The sequence below is a fragment of the Ambystoma mexicanum genome, chromosome 7q (assembly GCF_040938575.1).
Source record: "Ambystoma mexicanum isolate Mex_15411 chromosome 7q, UKY_AmexF1_1, whole genome shotgun sequence".
Taxonomy (NCBI): Eukaryota; Metazoa; Chordata; class Amphibia; order Caudata; family Ambystomatidae; genus Ambystoma; species Ambystoma mexicanum.
Window position 1 is genome coordinate 249582143 of NC_090941.1, and position 24916 is coordinate 249607058.

Below are 24916 nucleotides of genomic sequence, written 5' to 3' on the forward strand. Positions count from 1 at the left end.
AGGCCATGTGTTTTTGGTGGCGTGTTTCGATGGGTGCGCCGAGAGAAATGTGCCGAAAATGTGTTTTTTCCCCACATTTTGGACTTTACGGTGGTGTCTGGGTAATACATTCTGGGCCGATTTGCGCAAATCATACCTCTGCGGATTCCCACGGTGTCCTCTTTTCAGAAATACATGGGTTTCCCTGTTTTCCTTGGTGGTTTGGACACCCGAGGCCCATATCTGTAAGTTGTGCTTGTCTGGCAAAAGTGTCAAATTCAGGTGTCGAAAAAGACTTGGGTTTACCTGTGTTTTAGGCTTTCCCCTTGGCGCCGAGGTAGGTGCACCCACACATGTGAGGTACCGTTTTCATCGGGACACCTGTGGGAACGTGGCACGGTAGGCCATGTGTTGTTGGCGGTGTGTTTCGATGGGTGCGCCGAGTGAAATGTGCGGAAGATGCATATTTTTCCCCACATTTTGGTCTTTGCAGGGGTGTCTGGGTAATAAATTCTTTGCCGATTTGCGCAAATCATACCTCTGCCGTTTCCCACGGATGTCCTCCTTTAGGAAATGCATGGGGTTCCCTGTTTTCCTTTTTGGCTTGGACACCCGAGGCCCATATCTGTATGTTGTGCTTGTCTGGAGAAAGTGTCAAATTCATGTGTCGAAACAGACTTGGGGTTACCTGTGTTTTAGGCTTTGCCCTTGGCGCCCAGGTAGGTGCACCCACACATGTGAGGTACTTTTTTCACCAGGACACCTGTGGGAATGCGGGACAGTAGGCCATGTGTTGTTGGCAGCGTGTTTCGATGGTTGCGCCGAATAAAATGTGCGAAAAATGCGTTTTTTTCCCACATTTTGGACATTGCGGGGGTGCCTGGGTAATACACATTCTGGGCCGATTTGCGCAAATCATACCTCTGCGGTTTCCCACGGGTGTCCTCTTTTCGGAAATGCATGGGGTTCCCTGTTTTCCTTGGTGGCTTGGACACCTGAAGCTCATATCTGTATGTTGTGCTTGACTGGAGAAAGTGTCAAATTCAGGTGTCGAAACAGACTTGGGGTTACCTGTGTTTTAGTCTTTCCCCTTGGCGCCCAGGTAGGTGCACCCACACATGTGAGGTACTGTTTTCATCGGGACACCTGTGGGAACACGGGAAGGTAGGCCATGTTTTGTTGGTGGCGTGTTTCGATGGGTGCAACGAGAGAAATGTGCGGAAAATGCATTTTTTTTCCCACATTTCGGACTTTGCAGGGGTGTCTGGGTAATACATTCTGGGCCGATTTGTGCAAATCATACCTCTGCGGATTCCCACAGTGTCCTTTTTCGGAAATGCATGGGGTTCCCTGTTTCCCTTGGTGGTTGGGATATCCGAGGCCCATATATGTATGTTGTGCTTGTCTGGAGAAAGTGTAAAATCCAGGTGTCGAAAAAGACTTGGGGTTACCTGTGTTTTAGGGTTTCCCCTTGGCACCCAGGTAGGCGCACCCACACATGTGAGGTACAGTTTTCATCGGGACTCCTGTGGAAACGTGGGACGGTAGGCCATGTGTTGTTGGCGGTGTGTTTCGATGGGTGCGCCGAGTGAAATGTGCGGAAAATGTGTTTTTCCCCCACATTTTGGACTTTGCGGAGGTGTCTGGGTAATAAGTTCTGGGCCGATTTGCGCAAATCATACCTCTGCAGTTTCCCACGGGTGTCCTCTTTTCGGAAATGCATGGGGTTCCCTGTTTTCCTTGTTGGCTTGGACAGCCGAGGCCCATATCTGCATGTTGTGCTTGTCTGGAGAAAGTGTCAAATTCAGGTGTCGAAACAGACTTGGGGTTACCTGTGTTTTAGGCTTTCCCCTTGGTGCCCAGGTAGGTGCACCCACACATGTGAGGGACTGTTTTCATCGGGACACCTGTGGGAACGTGGGACGGTAGGCCATGTGTTTTTGGTGTGGTGTTTCGATGGATGCGCCGAGAGAAATGTACGTAAAATGCATCTTTTTTTCCCACATTTCGGAATTTGCTGGGGTGTCTGGGTAATACATTCTGGGCCGATTTGTGCAAATCATAACTCTGAGGATTCCCACGGTGTCCTCTTTTCGGAAATGCATGGGGTTCCCTGTTTTCCTTGGTGGCTTGGACACCAGAGGCCCATATCTGCATGTTGTGCTTGTCTGGAGAAAGTGTCAAATTCAGGTGTCGAAACAGACTTGGGTTACCTGTGTTTTAGGCTTTCCCCTTGGCGCCCAGGTAGGTGCACCCACACATGTGAGGTACTGTTTTCATCGGGACACCTGTGGGAACGCGGGACGGTGGGCCATGTGTTTTTGGTGTTGTGTTTCGATGGGTGCACCGAGAGAAATGTGCGGAAAATGCATTTTTTTTCCCACATTTCGGACTTTGAGGGGGTGTCTGGGTAATAAATTCTGGGCCGATTTGCACAAATCATACCTCTGCGGTTTCCCACGGGTGTCCTCTTTTTGGAAATGCATGGGGTTCCCTGTTTTCCTTGGTGGCTTGGACACCCGAGGCCCATATCTGCATGTTGTGCTTGTCTGGAGAAATTGTCAAATTCAGGTGTTGAAACAGACTTGGGGTTACTTGTGTTTTAGGCTTTACCTTTGGCACCCATGTAGTTGCACCCACACATGTGAGGTACTGTTTTCATTGGGACACCTGTGGGAACGTGGGATGGTACGCCATGTGTTTTTGGTGTGGTGTTTCGATGGGTGCGCCGAGTGAAATGTGCGGAAAATGCATTTTTTTCCCCACATTTCGGAATTTGCGGGGGTGTCTGGGTAATACATTCTGGGTCGATTTGTGCAAATCATACCTCTGAGGATTCCCACGGTGTCCTCTTTTCGGAAATGCATGGGGTTCCCTGTTTTCCTTGGTGGTGTGGACACCCGAGGCCCATATCTGTATGATTTGCTTGTCTGGAGAAAGTGTCAAATTCAGGTGTCGAAAAAGACTTGGGGTGACCTGTGTTTTAGGCTTTCCCCTTGGCGCCCAGGTAGGTGCACCCACACATGTGACGGACTGTTTTCATCGAGACACCCGTGGGAACGTGGGACGGTAGGCCATGTGTTTTTGGTGTGGTGTTTCGATGGATGCGCCGAGAGAAATGTACGTAAAATGCATCTTTTTTTCCCACATTTCGGAATTTGCTGGGGTGTCTGGGTAATACATTCTGGGCCGATTTGTGCAAACCATACCTCTGCCATTTCCCACGGGTGTCCTCTTTTCGGAAATACATGGGGTTCCCTGTTTTTCTTGGTGGCTTGGACACCTGAGGCCCATATCTGTATGTTGTGCTTGTCTGGAGAAAGTGTCAAATTCAGGTGTCGAAAAAGACTTGGGGTTACCTGTGTTTTAGGCTTTCCCCTTGGCGCCCAGGTAGGTGCACCCACACATGTGAGGTACCATTTTCATTGGGACATCTGTGGGAAAGTGGGACGGTAGGCCATGAGTTGTTGGCGGTGTGTTTCGATGGGTGCGCCGAGTGAAATGTGCGGAAAATGCGTTTTTTTCCCCACATTTTGGACTTTGCGGTGGTTTCTGGGTAATAAATTCTGGGCCGATTTGCGCAAATCATACCTCTGCCATTTCCCACGGGTGTCCTCTTTTCGGAAATGCATGGGGTTCCCTGTTTTCCTTGGTAGTGTGGACACCCGAGGCCCATATCTGTATGATTTGCTTGTCTGGAGAAAGTGTCAAATTCAGGTGTCGAAACAGACTTGGGGTTACCTGTGTTTTAGGCTTTACCCTTTGCACCCATGTAGTTGCACCCACACATGTGAGGTACCATTTTCATTGGTACACCTGTGGGAACGCGGGACGGTAGGCCATGTGTTTTTGGTGTGGTGTTTCGATGGGTTCGCCGAGAGAAATGTGCGGAAAATGCGTTTTTTCCCCACATTTTGGACTTTGCGGTGGTGTCTGGGTAATAAATTCTGGGCCGATTTGCGCAAATCATACCTCTGCGGTTTCCCACGGGTGTCCTCTTTTCAAAAATGCATGGGGTTCCCTGTTTTCCTTGGTGGCTTGGACACCCGAGGCCCATATCTGCATGTTGTGCTTGTCTGGAGAAAGTGTCAAATTCAGGTGTCGAAACAGACTTGGGTTACCTGTGTTTTAGGCTTTCCCCTTGGCGCCCAGGTAGGTGCACCCACACATGTGAGGTACTGTTTTCATCGGGACACCTGTGGGAATGCGGGACGGTAGGCCATGTGTTTTTGGTGTGGTGTTTCGATGGGTGCACCGTGAGAAATATGCAGAAAATGCGTTTTCTTTCCCACATTTCGGACTTTGAGGGGGTGTCTGGGTAATACATTCTGGGCCGATTTGTGCAAATCATACCTCTGCGGATTCCCACGGTGTCCTTTTTTGGAAATGCATGGGGTTCCCTGTTTCCCTTGGTGTTTTGGACATCCGAGACCCATATATGTATGTTGTGCTTGTCTGGAGAAAGTGTAAAATCCAGGTGTCGAAAAAGACTTGGGGTTACCTGTGTTTTAGGGTTTCCCCTTGGCGCCCAGGTAGGTGCACCCATACATGTGAGATACCATTTTCATCAGGACACCTGCGGAAATGCGGGACGGTAGGACATGTGTTGTTGGCAGCGTGTTTCGAAGGGTGCGCCGAGTGAAATGTGCAGAAAATGCGTTTTTTTTCCCGCATTTCGGACTTTGCGAGGGTGTCTGGGTAATAAATTCTGGGCCGATGTTAGGCAGAAACCTGTGCAGTTCCCTTAGGGAACACTGCAAAAGATTTAAGACTACAGGTATAGCAGTAAACCCACTTGGTAGCAGTCTGCACCACCCAGATTTACCTGGTAGCTGTGGCTGAGCAGTCAGACTTCCCTCAAGAAGAGTTAGGCAGTATGCAAAGTATACACAATAGGTACTCAAACACAATAGTACAAGCAAACACTGACCAGAGTTTGGTTTCAAAAGTATATAGTTATTTATTTTAAGAACACATAAGTTGAAAACACTCTAGCAATATATAGTAAAACACTTCAAACACAGTTATATGGAAAGCAGTCCCAACCCTTATTCCTAACTAGACAACTCTTGGTTAACACCACATAATTCAAACAGAGGTGAGTGCTTAACGTTAGATGACACTCTAGTGGTTCAAAGAAGGGAGGGAGAAAGAGCAGAATTAGGATAAACACACCACTCTAAGGTCAAGAACACTTTCAGTAGGCTCAAAGAAGCACAAAGTCACAGGTGAGCAAAAGTCACTAGGCAGGGCCCACTCTTAGAGCAGACAGAGCGAAAATGTGCCCAAGATCACACAGTTATTAGGGATTCAGAGTCTTGCAAAAGAGTTCAGAAAGAGTTTAGAGAGGCTTAGAAAGTTTAGCCAGGGTGTCCCAGGCACTCCCAGGTTCGAAAGCCGGGGGCTAAAACTACCCCGTACAGTCGGTGGCAAGGGAAGCCAGGCGGAACACGGTACCTTAAACGGGAAGGATCCTCCAGCGGTGGCAGTTGTTCCAGGCAGTGGCAGCAAGGCTCGACGTCGGTCAGGGAAGAAGAAGTTCTCGCTGAAGAGCAGAAGAAGAAGATCGTTGCACTGCCCGGGAAGAAACCAGCCGCGGAGTCCTCCGGTTAAAGGGTTGTACCGACTTTCGCGGTTGTGGTAAAAGTGTGGTATTCCGGTTGCCGGGGTGCTTGGCACGGGCAAGGCGGCCACGAGATACCTCGAAGAAGCGGAAAGAAGGTGAAAACTGGTTGTCCCCACCAGTCAAGGGAAGGAGCCACTCCGTTAAGAGTTCTCCTCGGTCGTTGGGAAAAGTGGTGAGACGGTTCAGCAGGGCTCCACCGGGTGGTGTCGTCGTAGCAGGTCGGCTCAGCTCTTCCCTCGTCGGATTCTTGGTCCTGTGGCGACTTCTGAAGTTCCAGTCCCCAAAGCCCTGCTTTTATGCAGCAAACCCCCATTCACCCAGCCTAGCTGTCACTCAAACATGCTAAGTGGTGAGCCGGCCGGCTCACCACTTGGGCCAATCAGGACGGAGTGCGACTTGAGTTACCAAGGTAACTCAGTCCAGGGTGCCTAAATCCCCCTCCACCCCTCCTAAGTACCCCAGACAGAGTGGCACCACTTTGGAGGGCTTCTGTGGAGAAGCCCGCCAAAAGTGGAACAAAGGGCTCCACTTTGGGTCAGAGTTACAGAGGCGAACGCCAACGCCATTTTAGAATCAAGTTTTGGCAAAAAATCCCAACCGGAGTTATAATAATAAATATATAAACCGGCGGTATGTTTGAGGCTACCGTAAATAAATAATTAAATGTGTTAGCCTAAAACAATGGGAAATCCCATAGGAAAATATTTGCGGTTGAATATAAAAAGTAGTTTCCACTGCCACCAGCCAAAACTCGATCAGGGGGGACGGAGACGTGCCCCTTCGACTAACAGACCCTGGGGCAATCGAATTGCCCCAGCCAGTACGTCCACAATATGATGGATTGTACTGGTTCTGTTCAGGATTTAAGACTAGTAAAGTCTTTGGTGACTTTACATGCCCTGGGAGACAGTAGTCAGTCCCAGGGTATGGAGTCTATGTTGGGGAGTCCCTAGGACACCCCTGGGTTACTGCACAGAGGGTGCTGTGTAACCCACATCACAAAAATGTATGAGGCCCTATGGAGTAAAAGACCCCATAGCCCATTCAACACAAGGTTTAACCAAGAAAACACACTTCAAACATGCCCAAGAGTGAGGGTAAGAGAGTCTCACTCTTGGCAGGAGAAAAAAGGAACCCCAGAAATCCAGCAAAGCTGCTGGGGGACTCACTAGGTAGGGAAATTCAGCCTAAACAGAGAATTCTCCCTAACACTCGCCCCCCCCAGACTAAGGGACAGGAGGATTTAATCCACTCCTGGATGAACCTCATACCTCTAGTCGATGATATACATCCTAGAGAGTCCATCAGCATTTTGATGGTGACACCCTGACCTGTGCTCAATGGTGAAATCAAACCCTTGCAGGCAGATTGACCATCTCAATAGTTTTGGATTTTCCCCTTTCATTTGCATTAACCATCTCAAGGGTTGGTGGTCAGTCTGAATAACAAAAGTAGAACCATACAAGTATGGCCTAAACTTCTTCAGTGCCCACACAATAGCAAAGCATTCTCTTTCGATTGTTGCCCACCTTGTCTCAGGATCCTTCAGTTTTCTACTGATGAAGCAAATGGGGTGCTCCCTACCCTTCTCATCCAGTTGGCTTAGAACTGCACCTATACCTACATTGGAAGCATCAGTTTGTACAATGAAAGTTTGGTGGTAGTCAGGAGCTCTTAATACTGGAGCTTGGCAAAGAGCTCTCTTCAGTTTTTCAAAGGCCTGATTGCACTCCTCATTCCATTTTACCTTTTTAGGGAATTTAGGAGAGGAGATTACATTCAGTGGAGAAGCTATGGTCCCATAGTTCTCAATGAAATTCCTGTAATGCCCAGTGAGGCCTAGGAAGGCTCTCACTTGGGTTTGAGTAGTTGGTGTTGTCCAATTTTGCACATCTTCAATCTTGCTGAGCAAGGGCCTTATTTCTCCACCTCCTACCTCATGTCCAAGGTAGACCACTTTACTTTGACCAATCTGGCACCTACTGGCTTTGATTGTCAAATGGGCCTGTTCAAGAGCCTGCAACACATGTCCTAGGTGGTTCACATGTTCCTCCCAGGAGTGGCTGAAAACTGCAATGTCATCCAAGTATGCCATGCAGAAATCTTCCATCCCAGCCAGAACTTGGTTCACCATCCTTTGGAATGTGGCAGGTGCATTTTTTAATCCAAAAGGCATGACCTTAAACTGGTACAAGCCAACTGGGGTTGAAAATGCAGTTTTCTCCTTGGCATGGTCTGTCAGGGCTATTTGCCAATAGCCTGACGTAAAGTCAAATGTGCTGAGGTACTTGGCTGCACCAAGTTTATCCACCAACTCATCTGTCCTGGGCAAAGGGTGGGCATCAGTCTTGGTGACTGCATTTAGAGCTCTATAGTCCACACAGAATCTCAAGTCTTTGGATCCTGCCTTTGGTACTAACACAACTGGGCTAGACCATGGACTAGTAGAGGGCTCTATTACCCCGAGATCAAGCATCTTCTTGACCTCTCCTTTGATGTGGGTTCTGATGTGTTCTGACATTCTGTACCCTCTGCTTTTGACTGGCAGACAGTCACCAGTGAGTATATCATGCTGGCCCCAAGGGGTCAAGCCTGGTGAAAGTGAGAACAGGGAGGCAAACTGATTTAACATAGATTTGCACTCCTCCTGTTGCTCAGGTGTCAGGTCTGAAGAGAGATTGACTCCTTCAACTTTTTCGTCTAAAGGCACACCTCTGAGGAGATCAGGGAGAGATTCACTCTCTTCTTCCTCTGCAGCTGAAGCTAGAAGCAAGGCTCCTACGTCAGGTCTGGAGATGTATGCTTTTAGTCTGTTGGTGTGGAAGACTCTAGGAGCTTCCCTGGGTCTGCCCAGATCCACCAGATAGTTGACCTCTCCAAGTTTTCCCACAATCTTGAAGGGTCCCATCCATTTGTCTTGCAAGGCCCTCTGCCTTGTTGGGAGCATAACTAGAACTAGCTGGTCTTGAGTAAACTCAACCATGTTAGCCTTCTGGTCATGCCAATGTTTGACCAGAGCTTGACCAGCTTTCAAGTTGTCACTTGCTTCTGCCATCATGTGTGACATTCTCCTCCGGAGACCTATCACATAGTCAGTCACTCTGACTGGCTTGAGGGGAGGAGCACCTTCCAATCCCTCCTTAATCAGGGCCAATGGACCTCTGACCGGATGGCCATAGAGAAGCTCAAAGGGAGAATAACCTACTCCCTCCTGAGGGACTTCTCTATAAGCAAAGAGAAGGCATGGCAGTAGAAGGTCCCACTTCTTTTTAAGGGGTTCCTCTAAAGCACCTATCATGCTCTTCATGGTTCTGTTAAACCTTTCAACCAACCCGTTTGTTTGTGGGTGGTATGCTGTTGAGAACTTGTAAGTAACTCCACAGGTTTTCCACATGGCTTTCATGTAGTGGGACATAAAGTTTGACCCCCTGTCAGAGATTACTTCCTTAGGAAACCCAACCCTGGTAAAAATACCAAGGAGAGCCTTAGCCACAGCCGGAGCCGTAACAGTCCTCATAGGAATTGCCTCAGGGTACCTAGTAGCATGGTCTACTACAACAAGTATAAACCTGTTGCCTGAGGAGGTTGGGGGATCAAGGGGACCAACAATGTCAATCCCTACCCTCTCAAATGGGACTCCCACAACTGGGAGAGGCACTAAAGGTGCCACATTCTTGGAACCAACCTTACCAGAAGTCTGGCAGGTATGGCAGCTCTTACAATATCTATCTACTTCAGCCCCCATTTTTGGCCAATAAAAGTAGAGAGAGAGCCTTTCCTTGGTCTTCTTGAAGCTCAAGTGACCAGCCAAAGGTATCTCATGGGCTAGTTGTAAGAACTGTTGTCTGTTCTCTTGGGGGACTACAAGGCGCTTGTAGTCTCCAGGTTCAGACTCAGTTGGTTCACTGTAGAAGAGGCCATCTTCCCAGTGTAACCTATACTTCCCAGGCTCTTGCCCATCAGCCTGAGAAACTGCCTGGTGGCGGAGACCTTCCAGAGTTGGACATTCTCTTTGCCCCTTACGAAAAGCTGCCCTGCTAGGTCCACCTTCTGCCAGTAAAGACTGCAGCTCAGGATGGTCCTCAGGGTCCAAATCTCCAATAAGGTTTGGGCCTCCTTCTAGCTCTTCCTCAGAGTCTAGCTCAACCACACAGGGTTGTACCTCCCTCTCAGCCTCAGCTGGAGGTGGAGTTACAGGTGTAACTTTGGACAACCTAGGGGAAGTCCTTGTTGGAAGCACTGGAGTGCTTGCTGCTGGCTTTTTCCTAGGAGTCTTGGGTTGCCCCTTTGCTCCTGATCTGGTTGTTACTGCAGTAAGTTGCTCCAGTGGGAGAGAAGTGATTTCTGTCATCATCTCCTGAGATAACCCTCTCAGGGTTTTCTCTCTTGCAGGTTTTGTGAGCTCCTGTAACCTTTTGCTAGGTGGTCTGGGGGTATGGGACACAACTCCAAGAGCTTTGAGGTCATTACCCAACAGAACCCTACCTGGCACTTCACATTGTACACTGAAAGGTATTTTCACAGCCATATCATTACATTGGATGAGAACTGGTAACTGGGGACACATCTGCACAGGCCCACCAGCTAACTTGGTGAGGCATTTGGGTGCCTTAGCAACATCCTCTGCCTTGAAAAATGATTCATCCACCACAGTTATGCTGGCTCCAGTGTCCCTAATGGCAGGAGTCTCCTGACCATTCACCTGGACACTGTCCTTATAATACTCTTTAGTATTATCTGGGATAGAGTTATAGACATCTAAGTTCTGTTGTTCCCACAACCCCAGAGAGACTAAAGAAACACTAGCTGAGACTCCAGTGGGTTCATCAGCCAGTAATAGAAAGTTTCCACTTGCCATATGTACTTCCTCTTCTGGAGCGAAGGCTAAGGAGGCAAGCTGGACCCCTGAAGGTTTACCCTTACATCTGGGATCTCCTTTCACATGGTCAGTAGCCTTACAAACAAAGCATGAGCCAAAGGCTCGCTGGAATGGAGGCTTGTTCTGACCTCCTTCTGGTCTGGGACCAGAAGGTACACTAGCCTGATTTGGTTTCCCTTGTGGCTTACCCTTATAGTTTTGTTTGGGGCCCTCTTTGGAATTTGTAGTATTAGAATTCTCTTTGGAGTCCTTTTTAGGCTGTTTCTCCCCATCCTTTTTCTGAGTTACCCCAGAGTCCTTGTGAGTGGCCCGGTTGGCAACCCACAAGTCAGCAGCCTTAGCTAGTTTCCGGGAATCTAATTCCTTGGAATCAGCCAAGTGTTGTCTGAGCTCAGGAGAGCAGGCATCATAAATAGTCTCCAACATAAACAAATTCTTCATACCTTCATAAGTGTTCACCTTGTAACCCTTAATCCATCCCTCTAAGTTCTTCAACCCTTCACTCACCCAGGTAGCCCAAGGGGTACCATCATGCTTTTTGAGGCTCCTAAACCTCTTAAGATACTGGGAAGGGGTCTTCCCAAACCTAGCTATCAAAGCTAGTTTCACACATTCATAGTCCTTCTTATCCTCCTCCCCCATCTCCATTACCACATCAGTTGCAACAGGGGGAAGCCTAGAGAACAACCAGGTGAGTAAGTCATTTCCTGTGATGTTCTGGAGCCCATGATTATATTCAAACAGAGACAACCAATCCAACACATCCAACTTAGGCTCATACATACCAACCAATTCTTTAGGCATCCGTGGTCTTTTAGGACTGGAACTTCTAGAGGAGCCAGAGAGAGAAGCATTCTCAACAGACAATTTCTTCATTTCTAGCTCATGCTTGAGCTCCATTTCCCTTAGCCTTAGTTCCTTTTCAGTTTGAGCATTAAGTTTTTTATACTCCAATTCTAGTTTCATTTTCTCTAGTTCATAGTACTGAGGACTAAATGTGGGACCTGGTAAAGGCCCAGTAGGCACAGCAGGTAGAGCAGGCAGAGGCCTAGGGGGGACAGTCACAACAGCCTCACCCTCCTCTTCTGACTCTTCCTCAAAATCAACATTTTGTTCCATGTCAATTTCAATACTGTCATCTACATTTGCTGGGGTGGTAGGTTCCTCTGAACCATCACCCAGACTTTGGTTAGCTAACAATCTTTCAATCAGCTCCATTTTCTTGCCCTTAGTCATGAGATCCTTATGTTTACAGAGCACTCTTAAACAATCAGCAGTTTTGGCTGCAAGGGACTCTTGACTATAGCTTTCTATAACTGACATGTTAGAGGATTACTTTTACAGTGCTAAGCTTTGTGGTTAGTTGCACTAAGGTATCTAAAGCACACCAAAATGTATACTCAATACAAATCCCACCGCTGTACACCAGTGTTAGGCAGAAACCTGTGCAGTTCCCTTAGGGAACACTGCAAAAGATTTAAGACTACAGGTATAGCAGTAAACCCACTTGGTAGCAGTCTGCACCACCCAGATTTACCTGGTAGCTGTGGCTGAGCAGTCAGACTTCCCTCAAGAAGAGTTAGGCAGTATGCAAAGTATACACAATAGGTACTCAAACACAATAGTACAAGCAAACACTGACCAGAGTTTGGTTTCAAAAGTATATAGTTATTTATTTTAAGAACACATAAGTTGAAAACACTCTAGCAATATATAGTAAAACACTTCAAACACAGTTATATGGAAAGCAGTCCCAACCCTTATTCCTAACTAGACAACTCTTGGTTAACACCACATAATTCAAACAGAGGTGAGTGCTTAACGTTAGATGACACTCTAGTGGTTCAAAGAAGGGAGGGAGAAAGAGCAGAATTAGGATAAACACACCACTCTAAGGTCAAGAACACTTTCAGTAGGCTCAAAGAAGCACAAAGTCACAGGTGAGCAAAAGTCACTAGGCAGGGCCCACTCTTAGAGCAGACAGAGCGAAAATGTGCCCAAGATCACACAGTTATTAGGGATTCAGAGTCTTGCAAAAGAGTTCAGAAAGAGTTTAGAGAGGCTTAGAAAGTTTAGCCAGGGTGTCCCAGGCACTCCCAGGTTCGAAAGCCGGGGGCTAAAACTACCCCGTACAGTCGGTGGCAAGGGAAGCCAGGCGGAACACGATACCTTAAACGGGAAGGATCCTCCAGCGGTGGCAGTTGTTCCAGGCAGTGGCAGCAAGGCTCGACGTCGGTCAGGGAAGAAGAAGTTCTCGCTGAAGAGCAGAAGAAGAAGGTCGTTGCACTGCCCGGGAAGAAACCAGCCGCGGAGTCCTCCGGTTAAAGGGTTGTACCGACTTTCGCGGTTGTGGTAAAAGTGTGGTATTCCGGTTGCCGGGGTGCTTGGCACGGGCAAGGCGGCCACGAGATACCTTGAAGAAGCAGAAAGAAGGTGAAAACTGGTTGTCCCCACCAGTCAAGGGAAGGAGCCACTCCGTTAAGAGTTCTCCTCGGTCGTTGGGAAAAGTGGTGAGACGGTTCAGCAGGGCTCCACCGGGTGGTGTCGTCGTAGCAGGTCGGCTCAGCTCTTCCCTCGTCGGATTCTTGGTCCTGTGGCGACTTCTGAAGTTCCAGTCCCCAAAGCCCTGCTTTTATGCAGCAAACCCCCATTCACCCAGCCTAGCTGTCACTCAAACATGCTAAGTGGTGAGCCGGCCGGCTCACCACTTGGGCCAATCAGGACGGAGTGCGACTTGAGTTACCAAGGTAACTCAGTCCAGGGTGCCTAAATCCCCCTCCACCCCTCCTAAGTACCCCAGACAGAGTGGCACCACTTTGGAGGGCTTCTGTGGAGAAGCCCGCCAAAAGTGGAACAAAGGGCTCCACTTTGGGTCAGAGTTACAGAGGCGAACGCCAACGCCATTTTAGAATCAAGTTTTGGCAAAAAATCCCAACCGGAGTTATAATAATAAATATATAAACCGGCGGTATGTTTGAGGCTACCGTAAATAAATAATTAAATGTGTTAGCCTAAAACAATGGGAAATCCCATAGGAAAATATTCGCGGTTGAATATAAAAAGTAGTTTCCACTGCCACCAGCCAAAACTCGATCAGGGGGGACGGAGACGTGCCCCTTCGACTAACAGACCCTGGGGCAATCGAATTGCCCCAGCCAGTACGTCCACAATATGATGGATTGTACTGGTTCTGTTCAGGATTTAAGACTAGTAAAGTCTTTGGTGACTTTACATGCCCTGGGAGACAGTAGTCAGTCCCAGGGTATGGAGTCTATGTTGGGGAGTCCCTAGGACACCCCTGGGTTACTGCACAGAGGGTGCTGTGTAACCCACATCACAAAAATGTATGAGGCCCTATGGAGTAAAAGACCCCATAGCCCATTCAACACAAGGTTTAACCAAGAAAACACACTTCAAACATGCCCAAGAGTGAGGGTAAGAGAGTCTCACTCTTGGCAGGAGAAAAAAGGAACCCCAGAAATCCAGCAAAGCTGCTGGGGGACTCACTAGGTAGGGAAATTCAGCCTAAACAGAGAATTCTCCCTAACAGCCGATTTGCGCAAATCATACCTCTGCGGATACACAAGGGTGTCCTCTTTTCGGAAATGCATGGGGTTCCCTGTTTTCCTTGGTGGTTTGGACACCCGAGGCCCATATCTTTATGTTGTGTTTGTCTGTAGAAAGTGTCAAATTCAGGTGTCGAAAAAGACTTGGGGTTACCTGTGTTTTAGCCTTTTCCCTTGGCGCCCAGGTAGGTGCACCCACACATGTGAGGTACTGTTTTTATCGGGAAACCTGTGGGAACGTGGGACAGTAGGCCATGTGTTGTTGGCGGTGTGTTTCGATGGGTGCGCCGAGTGAAATGTGCAGAAAATGCGTTTTTTCCCCCACATTTTGGACTTTGCGGGGTTGTCTGGGTAATAAATTCTGGGCCGATTTGCACAAATCATACCTCTGCGGTTTCCCACGGGTGTCCTCTTTTCGGAAATGCATGGGGTTCCCTGTTGTCCTTGGTGGCTTGGACACCCGAGGCCCATATCTGTATGTTGTGCTTGTCTGGAGAACGTGTCAAATTCGGGTGTCGAAAAAGACTTGGGGTTACCTGTGTTTTAGGGTTTCCCCTTGGCGCCCAGGTAGGTGCACCCATACATGTGAGATACCATTTTCATCAGGACACCTGCGGAAATGCGGGACGGTAGGACATGTTTTGTTGGCAGCGTGTTTCGAAGGGTGCGCCGAGTGAAATGTGCAGAAAATGCGTTTTTTTTCCCGAATTTCGGACTTTGCGAGGGTGTCTGGGTAATAAATTCTGGGCCGATTTGCGCAAATCATACCTCTGCGGATACACAAGGGTGTCCTCTTTTCGGAAATGCATGGGGTTCCCTGTTTTCCTTGGTGGTTTGGACACCCGAGGCCCATATCTTTATGTCGTGTTTGTCTGTAGAAAGTGTCAAATTCAGGTGTCGAAAAAGACTTGGGGTTACCTGTGTTTTAGGCTTTCCCCTTGGCGCCCAGGTAGGTGCACCCACACATGTGAGGTACTGTTTTTATCGGGAAACCTGTGGGAACGTGGGACAGTAGGCCATATGTTGTTGGCGGTGTGTTTCGATGGGTGCGCCGAGTGAAATGTGCGGCAAATGCGTTTTTTCCCCCACATTTTGGACTTTGCGGGGTTGTCTGGGTAATAAATTCTGGGCCGATTTGCACAAATCATACCTCTGCGGTTTCCCACGGGTGTCCTCTTTTCGGAAATGCATGGGGTTCCCTGTTTTCCTTGGTGGCTTGGACACCCGAGGCCCATATCTGTATGTTGTGCTTGTCTGGAGAAAGTGTCAAATTCGGGTGTCAAAACAGACTTGGGGTTACCTGTGTTTTAGGCTTTCCCCTTGGCACCCAGGTAGGTGCACCCACACTTGTGAGGTACCGTTTGCATCTGGACACCTGTGGGAATGCGGGACGGTAGGCCATGTGTTGTTGGCAGCGTGTTTCGATGGGTGCACCGAGTGAAATGTGCGGAAAATCATTTTTTCCCCCACATTTCGGACTTTGCAGGGGAGTCTGGGTAATGAATTCTGGGTCGATTTGCGCAAATCATACCTCTACTGATTCCCACAGTGTCCTCTTTTCGGAAATGCATGGGGTTTCCTGTTTTCCTTGGTGGTTTGGACACCCGACGCCCATATCTGTATGTTGTGCTTGTCTGGAGAAAGTGTCAAATTCAGGTGTCGAAACAGACTTGGGGTTACCTGTTTTTTAGGCTTTCCCCTTGGCGCCCAGGTAGGTGCACCCACACATGTGAGGTACTGTTTTTATCGGGGAAACCTGTGGGAACGTGGGACGGTAGGCCATGTGTTGTTGGCGGTGTGTTTCGATGGGTGCGCCGAGTGAAATGTGCAGAGAATGCGTTTTTTTCCCCACATTTTGGACTATGAGGGGGTGACTGGGTAATAAATTCTGGGCCGATTTGCGCAAATCATATCTCTGCGGTTTCCCACGGGTGTCCTCTTTTCGGAAATGCATGGGGTTCCATTTTTTCCTTCGTGACTTGCACACCCAAGGCCCATATCTGTATGATGTGCTTGTCTGGAGAAAGTGTCAAATTCAGGTGTTGAAACAGACTTGGGGTTACCTGTTTTTTAGGCTTTCCCCTTGGCACCCTGGTAGGTGCACCCACACATGTGAGGTACCGTTTTCATCAGGACACCTGTGGGAACGTGGAAGGGTAGGCCATGTGTTGTTGGCGGTGTGTTTCGATGGGTGCGCCGAGTGAAATGTGCAGAGAATGCGTTTTTTTCCCCACATTTTGGACTATGAGGGGGTGACTGGGTAATAAATTCTGGGCCGATTTGCGCAAATCATATCTCTGCGGTTTCCCACGGGTGTCCTCTTTTCGGAAATGCATGGGGTTCCCTGTTTTCCTTGGTGGCCTGGACACCCGAGGCCCATATCTGCATGTTGTGCTTGTCTGGAGAAAGTGTCAAATTCAGGTGTCGAAAAAGACTTGGGGTTACCTGTGTTTTAGGCTTTCCCCTTGGCGCCCAGGTAGGTGCACCCACACATGTGAGGTATTGTTTTTATCAGGAAACCTGTGGGAACGTGGGACGGTAGGCCATGTGTTGTTGGCGGTGTGTTTCGATGGGTGCGCCGAGTGAAATGTGCAGAGAATGCGTTTTTTCCCCACATTTTGGACTTTGCGGGGGTGACTGGGTAATAAATTCTGGGCCGATTTGCGCAAATCATATCTCTGTGGTTTCCCACGGGTGTCCTCTTTTCAGAAATGCATGGGGTTCCATGTTTTCCTTCGTGACTTGCACACCCAAGGCCCATATCTGTATGATGTGCTTGTCTGGAGAAAGTGTCAAATTCAGGTGTTGAAACAGACTTGGGGTTACCTGTTTTTTAGGCTTTCCCCTTGGCGCCCAGGTAGGTGCACCCACACATGTGAGGTACCCTTTTCATCAGGACACCTGTGGGAATGTGGGATGGTAGGCCATGTGTTGTTGGCGGTGTGTTTCGATGGGTGCGCCGAGTGAAATGTGCAGAGAATGCGTTTTTTTCCCCACTTTTTGGGGATGACTGGGCAATAAATTCTGGGCCAATTTGTGCAAATCATATCTCTGCGGTTTCCCACGGGTGTCCTCTTTTCGGAAATGCATGGGGTTCCCTGTTTTCCTTGGTGGACTGGACAACCGAGGCCCATATCTGCATGTTGTGCTTGTCTGGTGAAAGTGTCAAATTCAGGTGTCGAAAAAGACTTGGGGTTACCTGTGTTTTAGGCTTTCCCCTTGGCGCCCATGTGGGTGCACCCACACATGTGAGGTACTGTTTTTATCAGGAAACCTGTGGGAACGTGGGACGGTAGGCCATGTGTTGTTGGCGGTGTGTTTCGATGGGTGCGCCGAGTGAAATGTGCGGAAAATGCGTTTTTTTCCCCACATATTGGACTTTGCGGGGTTGTCTGGGTAATAAATTCTGGGCCGATTTGCGCAAATCATACCTCTGCGGTTTCCCACGGGTGTCCTCTTTTCGGAAATGCATGGGGTTCCCTGTTTTCCTTGGTGGCCTGGACACCCGAGGCCTATATCTGCATGTTGTGCTTGTCTGGAGAAAGTGTCAAATTCAGGTGTCGAAACAGACTTGGGGTTACCCGTGTTTTAGGCTTTCCCCATGGCGCCCAGGTAGGTGCACCCACACATGTGAGGTACTGTTTTCATCGGGACACCGGTGGGAACGCGGGACGGTAGACCATGTGTTTTTGGTGTGGTGTTTCGATTGGTGCGCTGAGAGAAAAGTGCAGAAAATGCGTTTTTTCCCCCACATTTTGGATTTTGCGGGGGTGTCTGCGTAATACATTCTGGGCTGATTTGCGCAAATCATACCTCTGTGGTTTCCCACGGGTGTCCTCTTTTCAGAAATGCATGGGGTTCCCTGTTTCCCTTGGTGGTTTGGACATCCGAGGCCCATATCTGTATGTTGTGCTTGTCTGGAGAAAGTGTCAAATTCAGGTGTCGAAACAGACTTGGGGTTACCTGTGTTTTAGGCTTTACCCTTGGCGCCCATGTTGTTGCACCCACACATGTGAGGTAGCATTTTCATTGGGACACCTGTGGGAACGCGGGACGGTAGGCCATGTGTTTTTGGTGTGGTGTTTCGATGGGTGCGCCGAGAGAAATGTGCGGAAAATGCGTTTTCTTTCCCACATTTTGGACTTTGAGGGGGGTGTCTGGGTAATAAATTCTGGGCCGATTTGTGCAAATCATACCTCTGCGGATTCCCACGGTGTCCTTTTTCGGAAATGCATGGGGTTCCCTGTTTCCCTTGGTGTTTTGGACATCCGAGACCCATATATGTATGTTGTGCTTGTATGGAGAAAGTGTAAAATCCAGGTGTCGAAAAAGACTTGGGGTTACCTGTGTGTTAGGGTTTCCCCTTGGCGCCCAGGTAGGTGCACCCATACATGTGAGATACCATTTTCATCAGGACACCTGCGGAAATGTGGGACGGTAGGACATGTGTTGTTGGCAGCGTGTTTCGAAGGGTGCGCCGAGTGAAATGTGCAGAAAATGCGTTTTTTTTCCCGCATTTCGGACTTTGCGAGGGTGTCTGGGTAATAAATTCTGGGCCGATTTGTGCAAATCATACCTCTGCGGATACACAAGGGTGTCCTCTTTTCGGAAATGCATGGGGTTCCCTGTTTTCCTTGGTGGTTTGGACACCCGAGGCCCATATCTTTATGTTGTGTTTGTCTGTAGAAAGTGTCAAATTCAGGTGTCGAAAAAGACTTGGGGTTACCTGTGTTTTAGGCTTTCCCCTTGGCGCCCAGGTAGGTGCACCCACACATGTGAGGTACTGTTTTTATCGGGAAACCTGTGGGAACGTGGGACAGTAGGCCATGTGTTGTTGGCGGTTTGTTTCGATGGGTGCGCTGAGTGAAATGTGCGGAAAATGCGTTTTTCCCCCACATTTTGGACTTTGCGGGGTTGTCTGGATAATAAATTCTGGGCCGATTTGCACAAATCATACCTCTGCGGTTTCCCACGGGTGTCCTCTTTTCGGAAATGCATGGGGTTCCCTGTTTTCCTTGGTGGCTTGGACACCCGAGGCCCATATCTGTATGTTGTGCTTGTCTGGAGAAAGTGTCAAATTCGGGTGTCAAAACAGACTTGGGGTTACCTGTGTTTTAGGCTTTCCCCTTGGCACCCAGGTAGGTGCACCCACACATGTGAGGTACCGTTTGCATCTGGACACCTGTGGGAACGCGGGACGGTAGGCCATGTGTTGTTGGCAGCGTGTTTCGATGGGTGCACCGAGTGAAATGTGCGGAAAATGCATTTTTTCCCCCACATTTCGGACTTTGCAGGGGTGTCTGGGTAATGAATTCTAGGCCGATTTGCGCAAATCATACCTCTGCTGATTCCCACAGTGTCCTCTTTTCGGAAATGCATGGGGTTTCCTGTTTTGCTTGGTGGTTTGGACACCCGACGCCCATATCTGTATGTTGTGGTTGTCTGGAGAAAGTGTTAAATTCAGGTGTCGAAACAGACTTGGGGTTACCTGTTTTTTAGGCTTTCCTCTTGGCGCCCAGGTAGGTGCACCCACACTTGTGAGGTACCGTTTTTATCGGGAAACCTGTGGGAACGTGGGACGGTAGGCCATGTGTTGTTGGTGGTGTGTTTCGATGGGTGCTCCGAGTGAAATGTGCAGAGAATGCGTTTTTTTCCCCACATTTTGGACTTTGCGGGGGTGACTGGGTAATAAATTCTCGGCTGATTTGCGCAAATCATATCTCTGTGGTTTCCCACGGGTGTCCTCTTTTCAGAAATGCATGGGGTTCCATGTTTTCCTTCGTGACTTGCACACCCAAGGCCCATATCTGTATGATGTGCTTGTCTGGAGAAAGTGTCAAATTCAGGTGTTGAAACAGACTTGGCGTTACCTGTTTTTTAGGCTTTCCCCTTGGTGCCCAGGTAGGTGCACCCACACATGTGAGGTAACCGTTTTCATCAGGACACTTGTGGGAACGTGGGATGGTAGGCCATGTGTTGTTGGCGGTGTGTTTTGATGGGTGCGCCGAGTGAAATGTGCAGAGAATGCGTTTTTTTCCCCACATTTTGGACTATGAGGGGGTGACTGGGTAATACATTCTGGGCCGATTTGCACAAATCATATCTCTGCGGTTTCCCACGGGTGTCCTCTTTTCGGAAATGCATGGGGTTCCCTGTTTTCCTTGGTGGCCTGGACACCCGAGGCCCATATCTGCATGTTGTGCTTGTCTGGAGAAAGTGTCAAATTCAGGTGTCGAAAAAGACTTGGGGTTACCTGTGTTTTAGGCTTTCCCCTTGGCGCCCAGGTAGGTGCACCCACACATGTGAGGTACTGTTTTTATCAGGAAACCTGTGGGAACGTGGGACGGTAGGCCATGTGTTGTTGGCGGTGTGTTTCGATGGGTGCGCCGAGTGAAATGTGCGGAAAATGCATTTTTTTTCCCCACATATTGGACTTTGCGGGGTTGTCTGGGTAATAAATTCTGGGCCGATTTGCGCAAATCATACCTCTGCGGTTTCCCACGGGTGTCCTCTTTTCGGAAATGCATGGGGTTCCCTGTTTTCCTTGGTGGCCTGGACACCCGAGGCCCATACCTGCATGTTGTGCTTGTCTGGAGAAAGTGTCAAATTCAGGTGTCGAAACAGACTTGGGGTTACCTGTGTTTTAGACTTTCCCCATGGCGCCCAGGTAGGTGCACCCACACATGTGAGGTACTGTTTTCATCGGGACACCGGTGGGAACGCGGGACGGTAGACCATGTGTTTTTGGTGTGGTGTTTCGATGGGTGCGCTGAGAGAAATGTGAGGAAAATGCGTTTTTTTCCCCACATTTTGGATTTTGCGGGTGTGTCTGCGTAATACATTCTGGGCCGATTTGCGCAAATCATACCTCTGCGGTTTCCCATGGGTGTCCTCTTTTCAGAAATGCATGGGGTTCCCTGTTTCCCTTGGTGGTTTGGACATCCGAGGCCCATATCTGTATGTTGTGCTTGTCTGGAGAAAGTGTCAAATTAAGGTGTCGAAAAAGACTTGGTGTTACCTGTGTTTTATGGTTTCCCCTTGGCGCCCAGGTAGGTGTACCCACACATGTGAGGTACCGTTTTCATCGGAACACCTGTGGAAATGTGGGACGGTAGGCCATGTGTTGTTGGCGGTGTGTTTCGATGGGTGCGCCGAGTGAAATATGCGAAAAATGCGTTTTTTCCCCCACATTTTCGACTTTGCGGAGGTGTCTGGGTAATTAGTTCTGGGCCAATTTGCGCAAATTATACCTCTGCGGTTTCCCACGGGTGTCCCCTTTTCGGAAATGCATGGGGTTTCCTGTTTTCCTTGGTGGCTTGGACACCCGAGGCCCATATCTGCATGTTGTGCTTGTCTGGAGAAAGTGTCAAATTCAGGTGTCGAAACAGACTTGGGGTTATCTGTGTTTTAGGCTTTCCCCTCTGCGCCCAGGAAGGTGCACCCACACATGTGAGGGACTGTTTTCATCGGGACACCTGTGGGAACGTGGGACGGTAGGCCATGTGTTTTTGGTGTGGTGTTTCGATGGGTGCGCCGAGAGAAATGTGCGGAAAATGGGTTTTTTTCCCACATTTCGGACTTTGCGGGGGTGTCTGGGTAATACATTCTGGGCCGATTTGCGCAAATCATACCTCTGCCATTTCCCACAGATGTCCTCTTTTGGGAAATGCATGAGGTTCCCTGTTTTCCTTGATGGCTTGGACACCCGAGGCCCATATCTGTATGTTGTGCTTGTCTGGAGAAGTTTCAAATTCAGGTGTCGAAACAGACTTGGGGTTACCTGTGTTTTAGGCTTTCCCTTTGGTGCCCAGGTAGGTGCACCCACACATGTGAGGTACTGTTTTCATCGGGACACCTGTGGGAACGCGGATTGGTAGTCCATGTGTTGTTGGTGCGGTGTTTCGATGGGTGCGCCAAGAGAAATGTGCATAAAATGTGTTTTTTTCCACATTTCGGATTTTGCGGTGGTGTCTGGGTAATAAATTCTGTGCCGATTTGTGCAAATCATACCTCTGCCGATTCCCACGGGTGTCCTCTTTTTGGAAATGCATGGGGTTCCCTGTTTTCCTTGGTGGCTTGGACACCCGAGGCCCATAACTGTATGTTGTGCTTGTCTGGAGAAAGTGTCAAATTCAGGTGTCGAAACAGACTTGGGGTTACCTGTGTTTTTTGCTTTCCCCTTGGCGCCCAGGTAGGTGCACCCACACATGTGAGGTACTTTTTTCACCAGGACACCTGTGAGAATGCGGTACTGTAGGCCATGTGTTGTTGGCGGCGTGTTTCGATGGTTGCGCCAAATAAAATGTACGAAAAATGAGGTTTTTTTCCCACATTTCAGATTTTGCGGGGGTGCCTGGGTTATAAATTCTGGGCCGATTTGCGCAAATCATACCTCTGCGTATTCCCACGGTTGTCCTCTTTTCAGAAATGCATGGGGTTCCCTCTTTTCCTTGGTGGCTTGGACATACGAGGCCCATATCTGTATGTTGTGCTTGTCTCGAGAAAGTGTCAAATTCAGGTGTTGAAACAGACTTGGGGTTACCTGTTTTTTCGGCTTTCCCCTTGGCACCCAGGTAGGTGCAACCACACATGTGAGGTGCTGTTTTCATCGGGACACCTGTGGGAACGCGGTACGGTAAGCCATGTGTTGTTGGCGGCATGTTTCAATGGGTGCGCCGAGTGAAATGTGCGGAAAATGTTTTTTTTCCCACATTTCTGACTTTGCAGGGATGTCTGGGTGATACATTCTGGGCCGATTTGCGCAAATCATACCTCTGCCTATTACAACGCGTGTCCTCTATTCGAAAATGCATGGGGTTCCCAGTTTTCCTTGGTGGCTTGGACACCCGAGGCCCATACCTGTATGTTGTGCTTTTCTGGAGATAGTGTCAAATTCAGATGTTGAAACACACTTGGGGTTACCTGTGTTTTAGGCTTTCCCCTTGGCGCCCAGGTAGGTGCACCCACTCATGTGAGGTACCGTTTTCATCGGGACACCTGTGGGAATGAGGGACAGTAGGCCATGTGTTGTTGGCGGTGTGTTTTGAGGGCTGTGCCGAGTGAAATTTGCGGAAAATGCGTTTTTGTTCCCTCATTTCGGATTTTGCGGGGGTGTCTGGGTAATAAATTCTGGGCCGATTTGCGCAAATCATACCTCTGCGGATTCCCACGGGTGTCCTCTTTTCGGAAATGCATGGGGTTCCCTATTTTCCTTGGTGGCTTGGACACCCGAGGCCCATATCTGTATGTTGTGCTTGTCTGGAGAATGTCAAATTCAGGTGTCGAAACAGACTTGGGGTTACCTGTGTTTTAGGCTTTCCCCTTGGCGCCCAGGTAGGTGTACCCACACATGTGAGGTACTGTTTTCATCGGGACACCTGTGGGAACACGGGACGGTAGGCCATGTTTTGTTGGTGGCGTGTTTCGATGGGTGCGCCGAGTGAAATGTGCGGAAAATGCGTTTTTGTTTCCACATTTCAGACTTTGTGGGGGTGTCTGGGTAATACAATCTGAGCCGATTTCCACAAATCATACCTCTGCGGATTCCCACGGGTGTCCTCTTTTCGGAAATGCATGGGGTTCCCTGTTTTTCTTGGTGGCTTGGACACCTGAGGCCCATATCTGTATGTTGTGCTTGTCTGGAAAAAGTGTCAAATTCAGGTGTCGAAACAGACTTGGGGTTACCTGTGTTTTAGGCTTTACCCTTGGCGCCCATGTAGTTGCACCCGCACATTTGAGGTACCATTTTCATCGGGACACCTGTGGGAACGCGGGACAGTAGGCCATGTGTTTTTGGTGTGGTGTTTCGATGGGTGCGCCGAGAGAAATGTGCGGAAAATGCATTTTTTCCCCACATTTCGGATTTTGCGGGGGTGTCTGGGTAATACATTTTGGGCCGATTTGTGCAAATCATACCTCTGCGTATTCCCACGGTGTCCTCTTTTCAGAAATGCATGGGGTTCCCTGTTTTCCTTGGTGGTTTGGACATCCGAGGCCCATATCTCTATGTTGTGCTTGTCTGGAGAAAGTGTCAAATTCAGGTGTCGAAAAAGACTTGGGGTTACCTGTGTTTTAGGCTTTCCCCTTGGCGCCCAGGTAGGTGCACCCACACATGTGAGGTACCGTTTTCATCGGGCCATCTGTGGGAATGTGGGACGGTAGGCCATGAGTTGTTGGCCGTGTGCTTCGATGGGTGCGCCGAGTGAAATGTGCGGAAAATGTTTTTTTTCCCCACATTTTGGACTTTGCGGTGGTGTCTGGGTAACACAATTCTGAGCCGATTTGCGCAAATCATACCTCTGCGGATTCCCAAGCGTGTCCTCTTTTCAGAAATGCATGGGGTTCCCTGTTTTCCTTGGTGGCTTGGACACCCGAGGCCCATATCTGTATGTTGTGCTTGTCTGGAGAAAGTGTCAAATTCGGGTGTCAAAACAGACTTGGGGTTACCTGTGTTTTAGGCTTTCCCCTTGGCACCCAGGTAGGTGCAACCACACATGTGAGGTACCGTTTGCATCTGGACACCTGTGGGAACGCGGGACGGTAGGCCATGTGTTGTTGGCAGCGTGTTTCGATGGGTGCACCGAGTGAAATGTGAGGAAAATGCATTTTTTCCCCCACATTTCGGACTTTGCAGGGGAGTCTGGGTAATGAATTCTGGGTCGATTTGCGCAAATCATACCTCTACTGATTCCCACAGTGTCCTCTTTTCGGAAATGCATGGGGTTTCCTGTTTTCCTTGGTGGTTTGGACACCCGACGCCCATATCTGTATGTTGTGCTTGTCTGGAGAAAGTGTCAAATTCAGGTGTCGAAACAGACTTGGGGTTACCTGTTTTTTAGGCTTTCCCCTTGGCGCCCAGGTAGGTGC